The sequence below is a fragment of the Motacilla alba genome, chromosome 1A, assembly GCF_015832195.1.
Source record: "Motacilla alba alba isolate MOTALB_02 chromosome 1A, Motacilla_alba_V1.0_pri, whole genome shotgun sequence".
Lineage (NCBI taxonomy): Eukaryota > Metazoa > Chordata > Aves > Passeriformes > Motacillidae > Motacilla > Motacilla alba.
In genome coordinates, this window is record NC_052031.1 from 24,386,931 (window position 1) to 24,403,961 (window position 17,031).

Genomic DNA, 17,031 nt, shown 5'->3' on the forward strand with positions numbered 1-17,031 from the left:
ATTTTTTTTGTTGGTTTGTGTAGGTGGACTTGAGGGTTAAAATTTGAATAAGAGCTTTGGTTTATACCACTGTGGTTTCATAGGATATTCTGGTAAACATTTCACTAACCTTCTGAGAATTTTGCTATTATTACCCTTTATGTGCTTAGTATTTGCTGAAATAGTTATTAGTGAGAAGATTGCCCAGTACATGCTCAGATTAAAACCTGGAATAATGACAGAAGCTGCTAGTCAACACTTCTGAACAGAGCAGGGGGCTCAGAGGAAACAAAGGACTTGGATCTGCCTCCTGTTGATACCCACCAGAGTTTTTAAGCTGACATAAGCTCCCAAATTTCATTGATAAGCTGCTTCTCATAGAGCTCATCACCTCAGAATTCAAAACATATACCTCCAGCTCCTGTAATTGATGAAAATGAAATTTACCTCACCTAATTCTGAGAGTGCAAAAGCCTGGTGCGTAATATAAACTAGCCAAATCCTCTCTGTAGTCAATGAAGAAAGATGGGGCCTTTTGGAGAGCAACTATTTTGCCTTTTTCAGACTCCTCTTCTAAGCATGTTCTCAGCAGAAATTTAGCATTCTTGCTAGGTGAATCTCATCCTGAGAGCCACATGGACTGATACTCAAATGGAAAACAAACTTACATATAAAAGGAACAGCAAATAAGGAACCCAAGGGGAAACCTGCCAGATAACCTGACTGGTCCCATTATTTTTCTCTAGGCAGCTGGAATCAGCTTGTGGCTGCACTTCTTGCTCGAAGCACAGTCTAGGAGTGGAAGGATGTAATGACTTAGAGTCATTACTCAAAGTCCTAAAAAAGGTACCTCCCACAAAGGTGTTAATTGAAGAGATTAATTCAGCAGTAATCCTCTGAGAAGAGAGATCAAACATTGCTCACAGCATTGCTGTCTTGCAGCTTCAGCTTTCACTTAGCATTTTTCAGAACTGGCATGTGTTCTCTTCCCAGCAGCTCTGTGGGTGGATGCATGGACCTGTGCTCTGGTGTGGCTGACTTCCCAGGCAGGCAGGATGAAGTGAGGAGCCAATAACAGCGCCCTCAGAAGGTTCCACCATTTCCATTACCTTTCCCCAGGAGCACACCTTACCTGTCAAGGAGCAGGTTTGGTCCCAGGCACTCAGAGTCTGCGCGGCTGTGCTGCAAGGCGAGGTGTCACAGCATGGGAAAGAGTCTGTGTGGGGCCGACTTCTCTTTTGGGCTGTGGCCCTGCATCTCAAGGCTAGCTGCTCCCAGCACTGCAAACAGAAGTACACTGCTAATGCATCACTCAAATAAACTGAAGAAACTGTCACAATGCTTTGTTTCACAGAGAGTGCTATAAAGCACAGGGTGGGACTAGGGGCGTTGTCATCAGCACATTAACAAGACAATACTTTGTTATTTGAAGTTACCTTTATGCTTAGTTCTCCAAACACTCACATACACATATATACATACATTTTTCCCTGATGAGGGGAAGGGATTTTGCTAGATGGCTGCTTAAGTAGTTTGGCTTTGAACGTGAAGACTAGAGAACCTCTTATGTTATATAGGTACATAATCTACCCCTGCCATTGTTATTTCTTGGCTTTTTGTACAGCTAAAATTCTGATTAAGTTTCAGCTGTAATGATGTATTGAAGTTTCCCTATTCTGTCTTGCTTTTTACAGAAGCATTTTTCTTTTTACTTCAAGAAAGATGGGATGTGAACATGAATTATTTTAGACAGTCATAGCATAAGAAGTTTAGAAATTTTAGTTATTTGTTATCTTCATTCAGGGAGGGGTTGTTTTAAATTTTTCTCCCTGAAGCTATGTCACTCTAAGTATGAACTTATCTTAATGAAGAATTACATTCTCCCTAACACTGTTGCACCAAGAAACTGAGGTGCTCTGACAGAAATTTCTTGTAGCAGAAGGATGACCCTTCTGGAACTGGTCTAGGGAGATATGAGAAGGTACAAGGTGTGACAGTGTTTCTGGTCTGAACATGTTCAATGGAAACTGGGCTAAGACTCTTGAAATGGTTTCAGAAGACAGCAGTTGATGAATTGTTCCAGTACTGAACATCTTCGTGTTTTCCACCAAACAAGTTAATTACCAGTGTTCTTGGCAATAAGGAGCTGCCCTTCTTGTAACAAGCTTCATTATGAATTTAAGATTGCCAGGAACATTAAGTATTTTGACTTGTTATAGTCCATGCCTCCTTAGCTCTGTTGTCAGTACTTAGTATAAGTAAGCCAAATCTAGCTTGGAAACACCTCTCAGGACTGGAAACACAGGGAATATAGTGGAGACAAATGCTAGGATTATAGCATTCCCAAGACATTCAGAATTCAAATATTCTCCTTTCTCAGGATGTTTTTTTAGCTTGATCAAATGCATATACAAAGAGTTTTAGGAGAACAATAAAGTTTGGACTTGTATTGTGACAGTTAAAACATTCATTTCTGTGCCATAGAACCATTTATGTTGGAAAATACCTTTAAAATCATCGAGTCCAACCATTAACCAGGCACTACCAAGTACACCACTGAGCCACATGCCTGAATACTACTGCTACACTTTTACATAGACCCAGGAATGGTGGCTCCATCATTTTCCTGGGATCACATCTATCATAATGTGATCCTTTGCTTTTTCTGGTTACAGCTCTGCTTCATATAATTCTCAAGAAAAAAGGTAAGAAAAGAATCACCTGTATCATCAAGAGAGACAGACTGCAGAGAATCCTCCAGACCCGTGGCACAGTATTTGACAAAGACCTAGCCAGTACCCTGAGGGCACAGATTGTCCTGTCCTGGCTGCCAGGCTTCTTGCTTTCTCCTCCAAACTGCTACAATGCACCCAAGACTGAGTTACAAACCATGCACACTCAGTGCTTCCCTGCTTGCTGGGAGTAGGGAATGGAGGGTGGACCTGGCAGCACCATCACACTCCCTTTTCAGAAGTGGCCAGAACACTTTGCTACAGGTGTTACACACTGCTGTGTAGATGGAAGGCAAAAGTCAGTTGTTTACATACACTGAGATGTTTTGGCTTATTCTACTATAATTTCTACCTAATATATATATATATATATATATATATATATATGGCAGCATTTTTTAAATAGGATGTGCATCATATCTAAGAGATAGTTGCTTGATTTCAAACTCAATATAACTGCAAATTGTACTGCTGTGGATCTTACTATTTATATGATTAGAACAATGCCAAGTGTGAAGAAAAAATTATAGAGTACTTGGAGTTTACATTTTGAAGCTGGGAGTCAACCTGAAGATGAATAAAACAATACCAGGGCATATTCCTGTTGTTCCTTTAATCAGTTAAGATGATTTCCTCTGCTTATCCATAGCCTACTTTAAAATGTACCTTTATTTTTTTCTCTACTACCAGCTCTATTCAAATGTAAATCTATTGACTTTAGCAGAGCTCTGATATTTATATCATTTCCTCAGTGTATTTTCCAGTCTTAGCATGACTTTTCTCTTCTAAAAAGCCCAAGGAGAAAGACCTGCCAAGGTTTATTTATTTTATGCAAACTGAAGCTCAGCATCTGCAAAATGTTGGATGCTGAAGGGGTATTACAAGGTGCTTACCCTGTTCCAACATCCTTTCACAGGCCTCTGAAGTTAGCTTGTTATCAGATATAGTACTGGGCTGAGTGGCCCTATCTAGCTGACATGCTGGAGCCTTTACTGTACTCTTGGGATTGCAACTCTGCTGTTAAATTATTCTAATCCTCCCTTAGGAAGGATAATGCAATTAAGCTAACTTTTAGAGTTTGAAAATACCAGCATGAATAACAAAACCCAGCATAATTAGCAGTTATGGTTTTTTTCACAGTAAAAGATCAGTGATCAGAATAAAAAACCCCCACCAAACTCCCTTTCTCCTCACTCTGAAATGATGTATAGCTAAAGACAAGAAAGAGAAATGGTCAGTCTTTTTACATTTGTCAAGCAAGTTCCTGCTGGATTTATCACAGCAATACTTACGTGATGAGCCAGAAATCATGGGCACATCCTAGGGAAGAATTTTTGTTTCTGGAGAGAATAGTTAAGGTCACTGGGCAAGCAAAGAAGGCTTGTATTCATTGTACTCCAACTAGAGCCTCAGATTAACATTTGGAACTTTAATTTGAATAATGTCAAATACCATAGTGCTTAGAAGCAGAAGTACAAATATTTGCTCTTAGAATTAAAGCTGGTATTCTTTTGCCAAAGTTTACGTGCTGCTACATTTTAAAATATAGAATCACATATGAGATCAACGTGGCAGCATAGGATACTAGAAGATAGGAAGATACCACGTCCAGGACACTTCCAACCCTGTGGGCTGGAAGTCTGGAACCCTTGGCTATGCTAAGAGGTGGGGTCCCAACTTCTTGTTTCTTGTAACCAATCTGGAGTTGTTTCCTTCTCCTTTTCCTTGGCAGCTTGGCAGTCCAGGGGCTCACTTGAGGGAGTGGGTCAACACTTAGATCCTTCCACTTGCCTGGTGTGATGGAATTCAGATCTCCCATTTCCAAGGTATTTCTGCCCATTTTCATATTGTGCTTTTGCTTCCTTTTGGCATCAAATATATATTTATCACTGTAGGAGCAGCACTTTGAGCTTTCATGGAGGCTGTAGGAGAGGCAGTCTCTCTCTTCTCTGAATGATTCATGCATTTGATCAAAAGCATCTTGAGATGGGAAGAACTGAGAATGCCCTTATGTAGATGACCCAGCAGTCTGGTTGATAAAGTTGGAAGGTCAGAGGCTGCTGCTGCTGGGGGGAATACTGATGGAACTGGACCATTGATCTGGCTGCATATGGCTTTCTTGCAGTTTTACTTCTGTTGACAGGAAAGCACCCCTGCCATCCCAAATAGGTACAAAATAGGTACTTAATTAGAACACTAATTAGAATAGCAACATCTTTATCACAGCATGGGTTTTAGGATTAAATGCATTTTGATTACCAGGTTAGCTCTCAAAGGATGGGCAAAGGCCACATTATTGTGGTTCTGGGTATGAAGCAGTGCTGCTAAGATTGAAATGAAAGATGTGTGCTCAAAGATTTTAGTGCTGTCAAGATGAAATGGTTCTGGGTTATGGTTCACATGCAGAAATGTAGAAAGCAGGAAGATTTTTTTGTGTCTATCTCTAGTGTTAAATTGAGGTTTTAAGGATGTTAATTTGGGGCTTCAGGAGTCAGCTGAAAAACTTAGTTCCTGTTGTGAAGGTGGTAATTGGAGGCAAAGAGCTTTTCAGTTACTTGGATTGTGTGAGTGTGTATTTCACATAATGCAAAGTGCCTCACAATTGTACTCGTGCAGTTACGGGCATAAAATAGAAAGAATAGCTGTCTGAATAGCCTGCTTGGCCCTTAGCTGTTTTTCTAAAGCCTACAAGGCCAATTTGGCCAGCACAGTGGGAGAGTAGCTACACCCAAGTAAACAGTCTGATTCAGTTTCTTTCCTTTGCCTAAATGAAAAGTGCATAGAGGGAATAGCAGCCCCCAGTGTGCAGGGCACAGTATTCACAAACAGCAGCTTACTGTAGGAATACACTGTGTTGTCGAGGAAGGTGATTTTTTTTCCTTTTTTCATCCAAGATATAATGATCTTTCCCAAAGCACGATGCTTGTTCACCCTTTCCAGGCTGGCAATGCTGTAATCCATAGTTTCCAAAGCTGTTCCAAGGAATAGCTCTCTCATTGCCCTGATGGCTGTGACTTGTCCCAAACCCCTTGGATTATCCAGGGAATGAAGCACTGCAGGGTCTCCCAGGGAACACAGGGACACATCCTGCAAACTTCCCTGGGCCGAGGGTGCTTCTGCAGAACAATAGGCTGAGCTGTATTTCACTGTCAGCACGGTGACAAATGGTGGCCCACCGAGCCCCTGAGCCATATGTAACTTGGCTGGCAATCAGTGGCAAAGGTCACAAATTGTCGTCTTACATTTTAAAGCTCAGTGAGACGGTTTTGTGCCGTATTAGTCTCTGTGTATTAAGTTTCAGCAAAGAGGGGGCAGGGGAGGAGGGAAGAGAGTTTTATCTGGAGTTAGGTGATGTTAAACATTCTCAATAATTACATAAGATTGTGTGTGCCAAACTCTGGAAAGAACAGGTTATGTTAATAAAATATCTTTGACTCCCTCTGCCTCCTTGCCCATCATTACATACATGTATACACACACACACACATGCACACACACACACACACAAGCACACACACACACACTCTTTTTAAGTGGTTTCAGAGCTCTTTAAAGAAGCCAGGCCCATATTCTTTCCCATCCCCTTATTCTTTCCCATTGTCCCATATGGGGCAATGAATCCATATTCTGCAAATTTTTTTGAAGTCTCAAAAAGTAGCCAAAATAGGTGAAAATTCACTTCCCATTGCTGATCATTTTGTGCTCAGCATGGAGCTTTTAAAGCCTGACTAAACCTCCACTGCCAGGGCAGCGTCCCAGAGCTTGTATCAGCATCACTTGCATCAGCTGACTGGTGATGCTTCATCTCCTATTGCATTTCAAAAAAGGTACACAAACCTTACCAGCAACAGGTGTATAAGGATACCCACAGTGTAACCCTGACCCCATTTAAAAGGAACCTCGACCAAACTGAGCCATGCAAAAACCTGATGAGATGATGAGATTATGCAGATGTGTACCCATGAGCTGCAGCTCCTTCTGACAAGTGAAAAGAAGACAAGAGGAGGACCAGCCTTACTCCTTCTGTCCAAAACCAAGCCTGCCTTCACCCCAAGCCTTCTCCTAATGGGAGGAAGTAATTTTCCTGAGAAAAGTGGTATTTTGAACATTTCTCCTATTCATATCCTCTCACATCTCTAGCTGCTGTCACATCTGTGTTATTGAATTGGGATCTATGATAGTTTATCAGGCAGAATGCCTGAAGGCTCTGGTAAGCAAAGGTATTAGAGAGGAAGAAACACCAGGGAAATCACAAGAAAATCATTAAGATGGAGAATCATTAAGATGGAGAATGATTTAAATTGCCACCACTCCTCCTCTGCTGGTGCAGAGTGCAGAGGAGGACCATCACTTAGCTTTTTTAGCTCATTACAATTCAGTACATCTGGTGTCAATGGAAAGCATATCTAGGGATGGAATTGCGGTCACTCTTTACAGACAGATGTCTTCTACATCTGCATAAATTTGTCTTCTGCACCCTACTTCCTGCAGGGGGAAATGTGGGCTGCACCCAGAGGAGCTGTCATGTGGAGTGATAACCTGAGCATCCTCCTTCCCCTGCAGGGGTGGTTGGACCAAGTAGGGAGGCTGTGTGCTCCTTTCCTGCAGCAGTATTGGCTGATGGCTCCCATGTGCAATGGGGTTACAGTCTCTCTAAGTGGTTTCATTGCGTTTTTTCCCCTCACATATCTGCTCAGCAATAATTTTCCTTTCTCTGGGACCTGATTACTCTGCAAAAAGGTGAAGTGTGGAACTTTGTCTCAGCTGTGTGCTGCAGTTGACTGTGACTGGAACCCCTGGACAGAGGGGAATGAGTACTCCCCACAGTCAGTGCTCTCTCATGACTAGTTCAGGGCACCCACAGGGAAGCTTCCCTACAGGTGGTCATTGCACATGAGAGATGAGACCACCATACTCTACCAAAAACTGATGAATAAGGCAATAAGTGGAAGCAGCCATCACTATTCCCTTCCACATTTGTTTTTCCAGTGCAAATACTTTATGAGTACAACTTCAGGAATGTTAGGCATGATATTGTTATTGATCCCTTCAAGCTCATACTTGTTTCTGAATCACCAAACTATTAGATGAAGAGTGATGTATGCTGAACAAATCCAGCACCTGATTGATATGAATGGGCTTGCAAGGCCCCAGGTGAGGGCAGGACTCTGCAGGGCGTGTGGAATTGACTGCGAGATGGCACTCACACGTAAGCAGCCCTTGTAGGAGATGTTGAACAAGAAAAACATCAAACCCTGCTCTTTCTGACGGGAATTTTGCCCTTGGTATTGAGGTACCCATGAGGAATTAAATAGCATTTGAAAATATCCATACAAACACACTTAGGGCTGCTCAGGGAGCAGAGGTAGAGGATGCAGAGATGAGTGGGCACTCTCTCTTCCCCGGCTGCCGTGCAAGGAGACGATGCAAGTGAACAAAGCCAGTGATCACAGCTGTACCCAAGGATACTTTAAAACAAAGAGAAAGATAATACTTTTGAAACCAGGGCCATAATTACTATTTATTTCAACAGCAATTTGCCTTATTATGATGCACAGCATTTGTTACCTAGGCAACAGATTTCTCTAGAGGCCTGGATCAAATGAAAGTAAATCAGGCAAGTTCTAACACCAACATCAATAATATATTTAAAAAACAAAAGACTGGAGAGTCGGCAATTTCACCTAAAGAGTTGTATTTTTTGTTGTTGTCATTGGCAGATACAAGCAATGGTCTGCATCTAAGTAATAGCTTTCTCTGGGGACTGACTGATCTTTTTCATATACATTTACAAATAAAGAGAATTTTACAGTTATTGTAGTCATAAACGAGTATCATGAAATACACTTCTGCAGCCATGTGTAGAAGAAGCACTGTTGACATGACTAACCTGATATTTTTATTTCAAGCCCTTGCTCAAGCCCAGCCTCCAAGTTGTTTATGAGCTGGTATGTGCTTTGCTGTGGGCTCAGACAGGTATTTTGTGTACACCTGGGGAGGAAAGTCTGGGTCTGGTCACTGTCATGGCACCTGCTCTCTCTTGGATGACTTGAATAGATGAGTGTGGGGGAGGCTGGGCTCCAGCTGGAGCTTGCTTATGGGTTGCCCTAAGATCAGGTGCTTTGAGTGAAACTGCTAAGCAGGGATATGTATGGATGGAGAGCAGGACAGGATGCTCAATGTCCTTGTGCTTGTCTGCAAGCCTGTCTTAATCTCACAGCATAAGTAGTGGCCAAATACCAGTTTATGAATTCATAAATAGCATGCACTTTGATGATTTTCCTATCCATTGGCAAATAACTAAATTAAAGGACTGAAAATTTACAAAACAGATTTAGGGAACAGTGTGCAGATATACTTTCAAATGTAGCTTTTGGAGAGAAATGGTTGTATTCATGACTTGCTTTTATTTGAAGAAACATTGGAAATGTAAGTCTAAGTGAAGATTAGAATTTTTAGGAAAGGTGTCTGACTCCAACAGATATTTTAGAGTCCAAGGCAGAATGAATATAGAAAGACAGGGATAAGCTCTATAGCCTATTCATTAATCTCTTTCAAAAGTCTGCTTAAAAAATGCTAGTCAGGAAACACTAGGCAGCTTGTAATGAACCATTGATCATTCTAAGGCTTTTTTTTGGAACCTATTCTCATTTTATTTTTCCTTTTTCTTTTTTGTAAGTACAGAACAAAACCAAGAAAAAACCTGCCCAAAAATGCTATCTTGAGAGTTAATATGAGCCTAAAAAAAGTAATCTGAAGTTTGTAGCAAAGAACAATGCTCAAATATTCCCCTTTTTTAGGCAGCTCTTCCACTACAATCTTAATGGCGGATTTCCCCTGCAGATTTTTGACCTATTATATAGATTTGACTACTTATTGTAGGCTTTCCCTCTCAGAATGGGCTCTTCTACTCTTGGCAAGTCTAACCTTTCTCAATCTACCTCCACCAGCCTTCCTCCATCCCAGGGCTGCTGAAGCACTAGGATAGTTGTAGCATTATGGAGGAGCTCTGCAGCTGCTTTGTGGCTGCCTGTCCATCGTGGCTGCCTGTCCTTTGCCCACCTCTGCAGAGGCAGCACTGGGCTAGGGTGCCAGCCCACAGGGCTGGAGCTCACTGCTGGGAGTCACACAGCTTCTGGTGATGCTCTTCACAGCTCTGCCATTGATTTCATCCTGCCTCTCACATAGTCTCTGAGAACACAGAAAAATCACTGAGAGAAAAGAAAGGTCTGTTAGAGCCATTGGGCAAAAATATTTTGCTGGGAAAACTTCTTAAGTTGTTGCAATATGAGCCTAAGGTAGAGCCCGCTTTCTGACAGCCTTTACAAGTTCACAGCTGCCAATAAATCCCAGAGTGGTAAACAAGGCGAGAACAAGAGCTATTTAGTAATCTGAAATAACCTGGATTGCCATGCCACACTTGGGTTATTGAAGATGCACTTGTGGGGATTTGCATCTGTTTGTGCTGAATATGTCGGAGGCTCTTCTAGGTAATATGCATCCTGTCTGTAGATTTGGTATTTCTAATAATCCCAGCAATCCAGTACAGGAAAGACCATTCCATTTTAATACAGATGGAGAAAGAGGTACACATGTTGAATCATTCACTTGTTGGCAAAAGAAAGGAGTTTTACTCAACTTTGGCAAAAGTAGGCATTTATTAGTTGCTAAGTTTTCCCAAATCCTTCCTGATGACTTCCTTCACAGAGTCTTAGGGAGGTGCAGGACTCTGGAGGTAACAGGTTTTGGATAATGTGTTTTCACTGGCATCTGTGACTGTTAATAATTTGCAAAGGTCTCCTGGTTCTTTTTTTTTCCGAGAATATCCTGGCTGTGCCTCAATTTTATTGCATGCAAATTCCCCACTTTGGTTTTAATAAGCCATTGAACTGTGTATGCCACTCGACTGTTGTTTTTGGAGCTGCTCAGAAATTATTTTTCTTAATGAAAATTATGCTTTATGATGAAAAATGAAGCTCATGTTTTCAACTGGAAATGGTTTTGTTTTGATACCTCAAGCGTCTCATGGGAGCAGTAGTCTGCATGCTTCATATTCCAAAGCCTTCAGCTGTGGGGGCTTCTTAAACAAACTGCTCCTCCCTTGACCTGCTGTGTGAGTTCCTGGCTGTAGGACTTGCCATAGGATATCTAAAGCAGCTAGAAAACCTGGGCAACAGAGGGGAATGGAGACAGCTACAGCTTTCACGAACTGCCACAGGGACAATCCTGAAATGTTTTGGGTTTTTTAAAGAATAAAAGCTGACACAATGACAATTAAAAAAAACCCAAACAAAAAGCCAGAAAAAAAAAAGGTTATTTAGATTTTTGGCAATTTGTTGTGAGGGCTTGGCCTTGGCTGGATGCCAGATTTTCACTAAAGCCTCTTTATCACTCCCCTCCTCAGCTGGACAGGGGAGAGAAAATACTTTGAAAAGCTCATGGGTTGAGGCAAGGACAGGGAGAGATCACTCACCAATTACTGTCACCAGCCAAACAGACTTGACTTTGGGAAATTAATTGAATTTTTCACTAAGCAAGTCAGAGCAGGGTAATGAGAAATAAATCCAAATCTTGTAAAAAACCTTCCCCCCACCCCTCTCTTCCTGGACTCAAATTCACCAGTGCCTTTTTGTCCCTCCCCACCCCAGTGGTGCAGGGGGACAGGGAAAGGGGATGTGGTCAGCTCATCACACATCTCCTTCCTTCTCAGGAAGAGGACTCCTCATGCACTTGCCCTGCTCTCATTTGTGTCTCTCCCATGGGAAACAATGCTCCATGAACGTTGCCAATGTGAGCCTTTCCCATAAGCTGTAGTTCTCTATGGACTTCTCCAGTGTGGGTCTCTTCCATGGGGTGCAGTCCTTCAGGAGCAGGCTGCTCTGGTGTGGCTTCCCCACAGGGTTGTAAGTCCTGCCAGGAGCCTGCTCTAGCATGGCCTCCTCTCTGCACATGGCCATAGGTCCTGTCAGGAGCCTGCTCCTGCTTGGGCTTCCCACAGCATCACAGCCTCCTACAACCTGTCTCCTCCTGCATAAGGTCCTCCTTGGGCTGCAGGTGGATCTCACCTCATCCCCCTCCTTCTTCCCTGACCTGAGTGTCTGCAGAGCTGCTGCTCTCACATATTCTCACTCCTCTCTCTGGCTGCTCAATTTCTTTTTCCCCTTCTTACATACATGATCCTGGAGGCACTGCTGATGAACTTAGCCTTGACCAGTGGAGGATCCATCTTTGAGCTGGCTGGTGTTGGCTTCATCAGATGTAGGGGAATCTTCTGGCAGCTTCTCAAAGAAGCCACTCACATAGCCCTCCTGCTACCAAAACTTGGTCATGCAAACCTAATACATCTGATTTTTGAAAAAGATGAAACTGTCTGGTAAATGGCTAGTTCTCAGCAGGAATTTCATTTAGCTGAAAACCTACCAGAAAACAGTGTGATAAAAAGAACTTGCAAGTAATTATGTTTTCTCTTTTTAAAGAATAGTGCTGTTTCTGCCAGAGAGCAGATCTGTGCTGCACCAGAGGGAGGTTTATAAGACATATGTCTGATGAAATTGCAAATGGCTGCACTTGAGATACACTATCAGAAAGCACTGAACTCAAGGGAAACTAGGAATCATAACTGACCATCTGTGCTTGAGGGACTAAACTCTCCTGCTGCATAAGAAACCTGTAGCCCCTAAAAATACTGAGCATTCTACATTACCTACAACTGATTTCAAATTATTTCAGGCTGATTTTCAAGGTATTTGGACCAGAAAGTCTCTCAAGGGAGGTTTTTAAAATTTCTTGGGCACTGGTTTGTTAAGGTTTGGCATGACTGCCTCTTGAATGTCATCTGTTTTCCTGTCTGTGTTCTCATTTTTACTATATGGTCTTAGATCTTCTGGAAAGTAAATATATTGTCTTTTTAAGTCAGAACCTGGCTTTTTATTTTGGTTGTCCTGTGGTGGCAGCAGGTCTTGTCATTTTGTTCTCAGACACTCTCCTCTCCTGTTTCAACCATCTTTTCACTTCCCCCGCTTTGCTGTTTGCACAACTGGGCCTTTCTCATGCTTTTGTCCTCTTTTTCATGGGTCTCTGAGTTGCCTGAGTACATGTCTGAAGGTTTTCTTTCTCTTTTTATTGCAATGGCGTGCCTCAGACAGGTTTTGCAGCACTAAATGAAGTTGGGGAGAAGTTTCCTTCTACCCAAACTGTGGATATAAATCCACTAGTTTATGGTATACTCAGTTCAAGTTTGCTGTCTTTGTGAGAATTGACGATTTTCCACCTACAACAGAATTATTTTCTGGTCCTTATGGCTTCTTCTCAAATGCTTTTCGCTTTTATAATCTGTATTAAACTTGTGTTTTTCATGTCAGTGAACTGCTTAGTGAGATGTTCTCATTTTCTAGCTTTCCTGTATTCAATTCTTTCTATGTCCATTCTTCTGACACTTTTTTAACCACACAGCAGCTAAACAATTCTTCTTAGGGTACTGGGAGTCAAGCAAATATGTTCATGCTTTCAGGCCAATTAAAGACTTTTTGTGTTCTTTCAAAAGTAGCAAGCACTGAAGAACAGTGGATTCACAAAAATTGGTGTTATTTAGGCACAGTAGTTGATTATTATCCTGAAAACAAACTGTTGTGTATTCCAAGACACCTTATGTTCTTTTGTATCCCTCTCTCCTGCTCCTGTGAGACTGATGGAGCAGACATGATTCATTGACTGACTCCTTTGATGTCAATGGGATGAAAGTCACAGCCAAATATGCCTAGGAGCTTTCAAGATTACTTGGTGTATTTTCTGATTGCTTTAATAAAGCTACTGTAGCAAATCTACAGCTACAAAGATAATTTTAACACAACAACAGTCTTTCTCATATGGTATTCTGTATTTGTATTGTGCCTAGGAAAAAGAAATGTCGTCAGGATATTTCTGGAGGCTGCTCTTCTAAAATATTAATTGTGATTGATTATCTGATATGAAAACGTGTCTACCTATCACGCAGTCAGTTTGCTTCCTTTGTTAAACATGACTATATCATGTAAGATCTACCTTTCATTCAAAGAGCCTGAATTGCCTGAGAGGAAGTTACCAAACTGGCAGTTTTACTCCAAAATGTCAGCCCCTGACCTGCAGCATTAGCTCCCATGTTGGCTAACTCTTTGGGATGTGGCCAAGTCTCAGAGTCAGATGCTGTTTTTTAAGGGCCTAGAGGTGTTCCATCTGCATGAGCAAGTCAAGTTTGCTTCTCCCTGTGTGGATTCTGCCTGTGTCACCTGTCTGACAGCGCTGTGGCTGTTGGGTGTCCCTATAAGTGCCTATAATGGTTCTGCAGAACCATAAGGAGTAAAAAACAGTAAATGCATACTGTGACTGGAAAATAAGCAGGTATCCATCTACTAAAGGACCACAGCACCTTCTGCATGAAAAGCCTTGGTTGCTGTGCAATCACAGTTTGGAGAGCAAATGAACCTTTCAGATGGTTTTCATTTATTAGCTTGTTCTGTCCAACGTAGATATGAATGTTGATTTTTGCTTCCCAGAAAAGAGGATTGCAGTGATTGCAAGTCTCCAGGTATTTTACATGTTTATTTAATCTTTTCCAAACAACCTAAAGCTTCATGAACATTAAAATTAATCAATTTAGGTTTAATTGAACTGTGTTTTAAATTCACAACATATATCTTTACTCTTAAAGTAAGTTTAAAAATAACCAGAAAACATAACTGCTGAGACTGTAATTGAACAGTATTTATCTTTTTAATCACCTGTTGGTTATCTTCCAGGCTTAGCCTCTACAACTGAATATTCAACAAAATATCAGCAAGATTTTCTTTATCTACTTCAGTGCTACTGAATGCTACTTCAGTGCTCAAGGCATACATTAATTCTTACTTTCAACTGTTAGTAATCTAGCCAATACTCAGTGTATGCTGGATCAGTGACAGAAACTTTCCCCCACGCAGGCAAGTGTCTCTGACTTCAGTACAGTATTAAATAACTAATGTTGTGACAATCTTTCAGAAATGTCATCACTCCTGCTTGTCAAATGACTCTGCAGCACATTTACAAACCAGCTGATAGCAACACGGCTTGTTAGGTCAGCTTAAATAGTGGCTTCAAAGTATAGCTTCATTTACAGATCAGAAGAGATTTTAAATTTCTGTTAGGGTGATTTTACAAACCATTAAACAAGGCACAGGGATGCTCCCAAAAAAACGAGGAGGAGCAGTGGATCCAATGCAATTCCTCCCCCCTGCAGCCCCTCCATGCCCCTGCAATCAGTGACAGTACTTTGCTGAGCTCCTCCTCAGAGAGGGCTTCTTCCAGTTAGGGAAATACATAGGCATCCACACACTCTGCCTCTTCCTATTTATTAAAAAAATAGTGATCTGAAAAGCCTTTCCTGTCTGTATTGTTGTACAACAGCAAAATGGTACAACTGCCCTGCGGCTCTGATGATGGTCGGATTCCAGATGCAATAGATTGGGCAGTAGATTTCCACTAACCCACTGCCATTTAAGCTCAGGTGACAGACTATTCTTTTCCATTAATATGTTGATTTTTTCTTTTGCAAACAACAGAACATGGAACATGGGAAGAAATAAGGAGGTGGACGTGGAACTGAATTTTCTTTTTATCACCAGCTAATTCACCTTTTAAAACCTGTATACAATCTACAGTGGCTCTGGATATGGACTTACAGCATTGTGATGCCTGCCTCATATTTTGTCTGTTTGAATGTATTTATATTTAATCAGGGCACTGTGTATTTTTCCAGATACCACCTTGCCTGCAGCTATGGCAGCAGCCTTTTAGAAGAGTCTTTTAAATTGTAATTAAATAAAATAAATAGAAAGAGAAAAAGCACAGAAACTGTTAATGAAGGATAAGAGCATTCAGGATGAGAGAGGTGCTATTTTTCTGTGTTGACCTCTAATAATTTGCATAACCCACCTGCCTTAGTTTATCCAACTGTTAAATTGTTATAAGAGCACATTTTCCCCCCCAAGGGCTGTGGACAGAACTCATTAATGTTTCATAAACACTTTCAAATACTTATCTAAGATCATCCTATTCATAGAGGTTCACACTAATGAGATCTAGTAATGAAAGGTGAAAAAACAAGTACTATTATAGTATTATTTATTCACTCCCAAACACAAATACTTTGACAGAGCATAACCATCATGACATCTCGACAATAAGAAATTTATAATAGTTTTTAATTTAAGCATTATTTCTAATTAAATCTGCATTAATTCTATAGCAATACTTTATTTTTTTCCATTGACAAGCCAATTACAATTCTGACATTGATAGAGATTCTGTAATTAAATTCTTTATAACACAGCTTTGCCTCTGATTTTTATCCATCTCCATGGGGAGCACAGGGCTGCTAGTAGCTCCCCACAATGACTTGATGACCACACACAGCACCTGCAGTTTGTCCACTTCAGAATCATGGAGATTTTAAAGATTTGCTACATTACTGAAGTTTTCCAAAGACCTATCTGCACAGTCAAAGGTGAGGTCCCTTCCAGAAAAATTCAAATATTTTTTGTAGAATACTCTAAACTTTTCTTGAAAATGATCTCTGAAGGTAGTGCTTAGTGCCTTGTGGAGGAATGCTCAGTCTGGGCATGAGCTGCAGATAAGGTTTAAGGCTGCTCTGGTCAAAGCTGGTGGAATTATGGCAACCAGAACTTCATAAATACACAAAAAATATTATAGTCTGTTTTCCAGGGTTTTTTTTTGTTTGTTTGTTTGCAGTCCTGGGAGTGCCTAGTAGATGTTAGTGCTGTTTACACAAGGTTCCCCAAAGAAGTGCTTTATGGACACAGGGATCTGTGCAAAGATTTCCTTTCTATTCTGTATGTATTTAAAGCCAGCTCTAAAGCAGGCTAGAAAAGGGAAGTCCTGCTCTGTAGGAATTAATATATTCTTCCTTGACTGCTCCTAGTGAAACATTTGAGAAGGTGTGTTACCTGAGACAGAAAAGCTGAAATATTAACAGTGAATTGTTTCAACATTGTAAAAACTAATTTGCAACAAGATTTTTGATTCACAGTTCCAGTGAAATTAATAAGTTGCTGCTGAATATTTTGATTTATCTGAAACTCTGCTTCCAACTGGAAAATACTATAGCAATTGAAATACTGATTCCAGCTGTTGATTTTTGAGACTGTGTGATTTTGAACCACTCTTCTTAAAAATACCTTTTTCAAGGGAGCTTTTTTGGGTGCAGGTGATGCACACAGCAGTGCAGAAGGACAGTTCAGCTCGGGTGCATAGCACTGTCCTCCAGTTGAGCCCTTCTGCCCCTGGCAGG

General features: G+C 41.1%; 1 protein-coding gene across 1 annotated transcript in view; it reads right to left on the minus strand.

The window, feature by feature from the left end:
* The window catches only part of MET (MET proto-oncogene, receptor tyrosine kinase), a 160,760-nt gene that overhangs the window by 104,657 nt on the left and 39,072 nt on the right, over positions 1 to 17,031 (minus strand). The window contains exon 2 of the mRNA XM_038154514.1: positions 1,112 to 1,259. The gene's annotated coding sequence lies outside the window, so the exon portion shown is untranslated. The remainder of the gene's footprint in view (positions 1 to 1,111; positions 1,260 to 17,031) is intronic.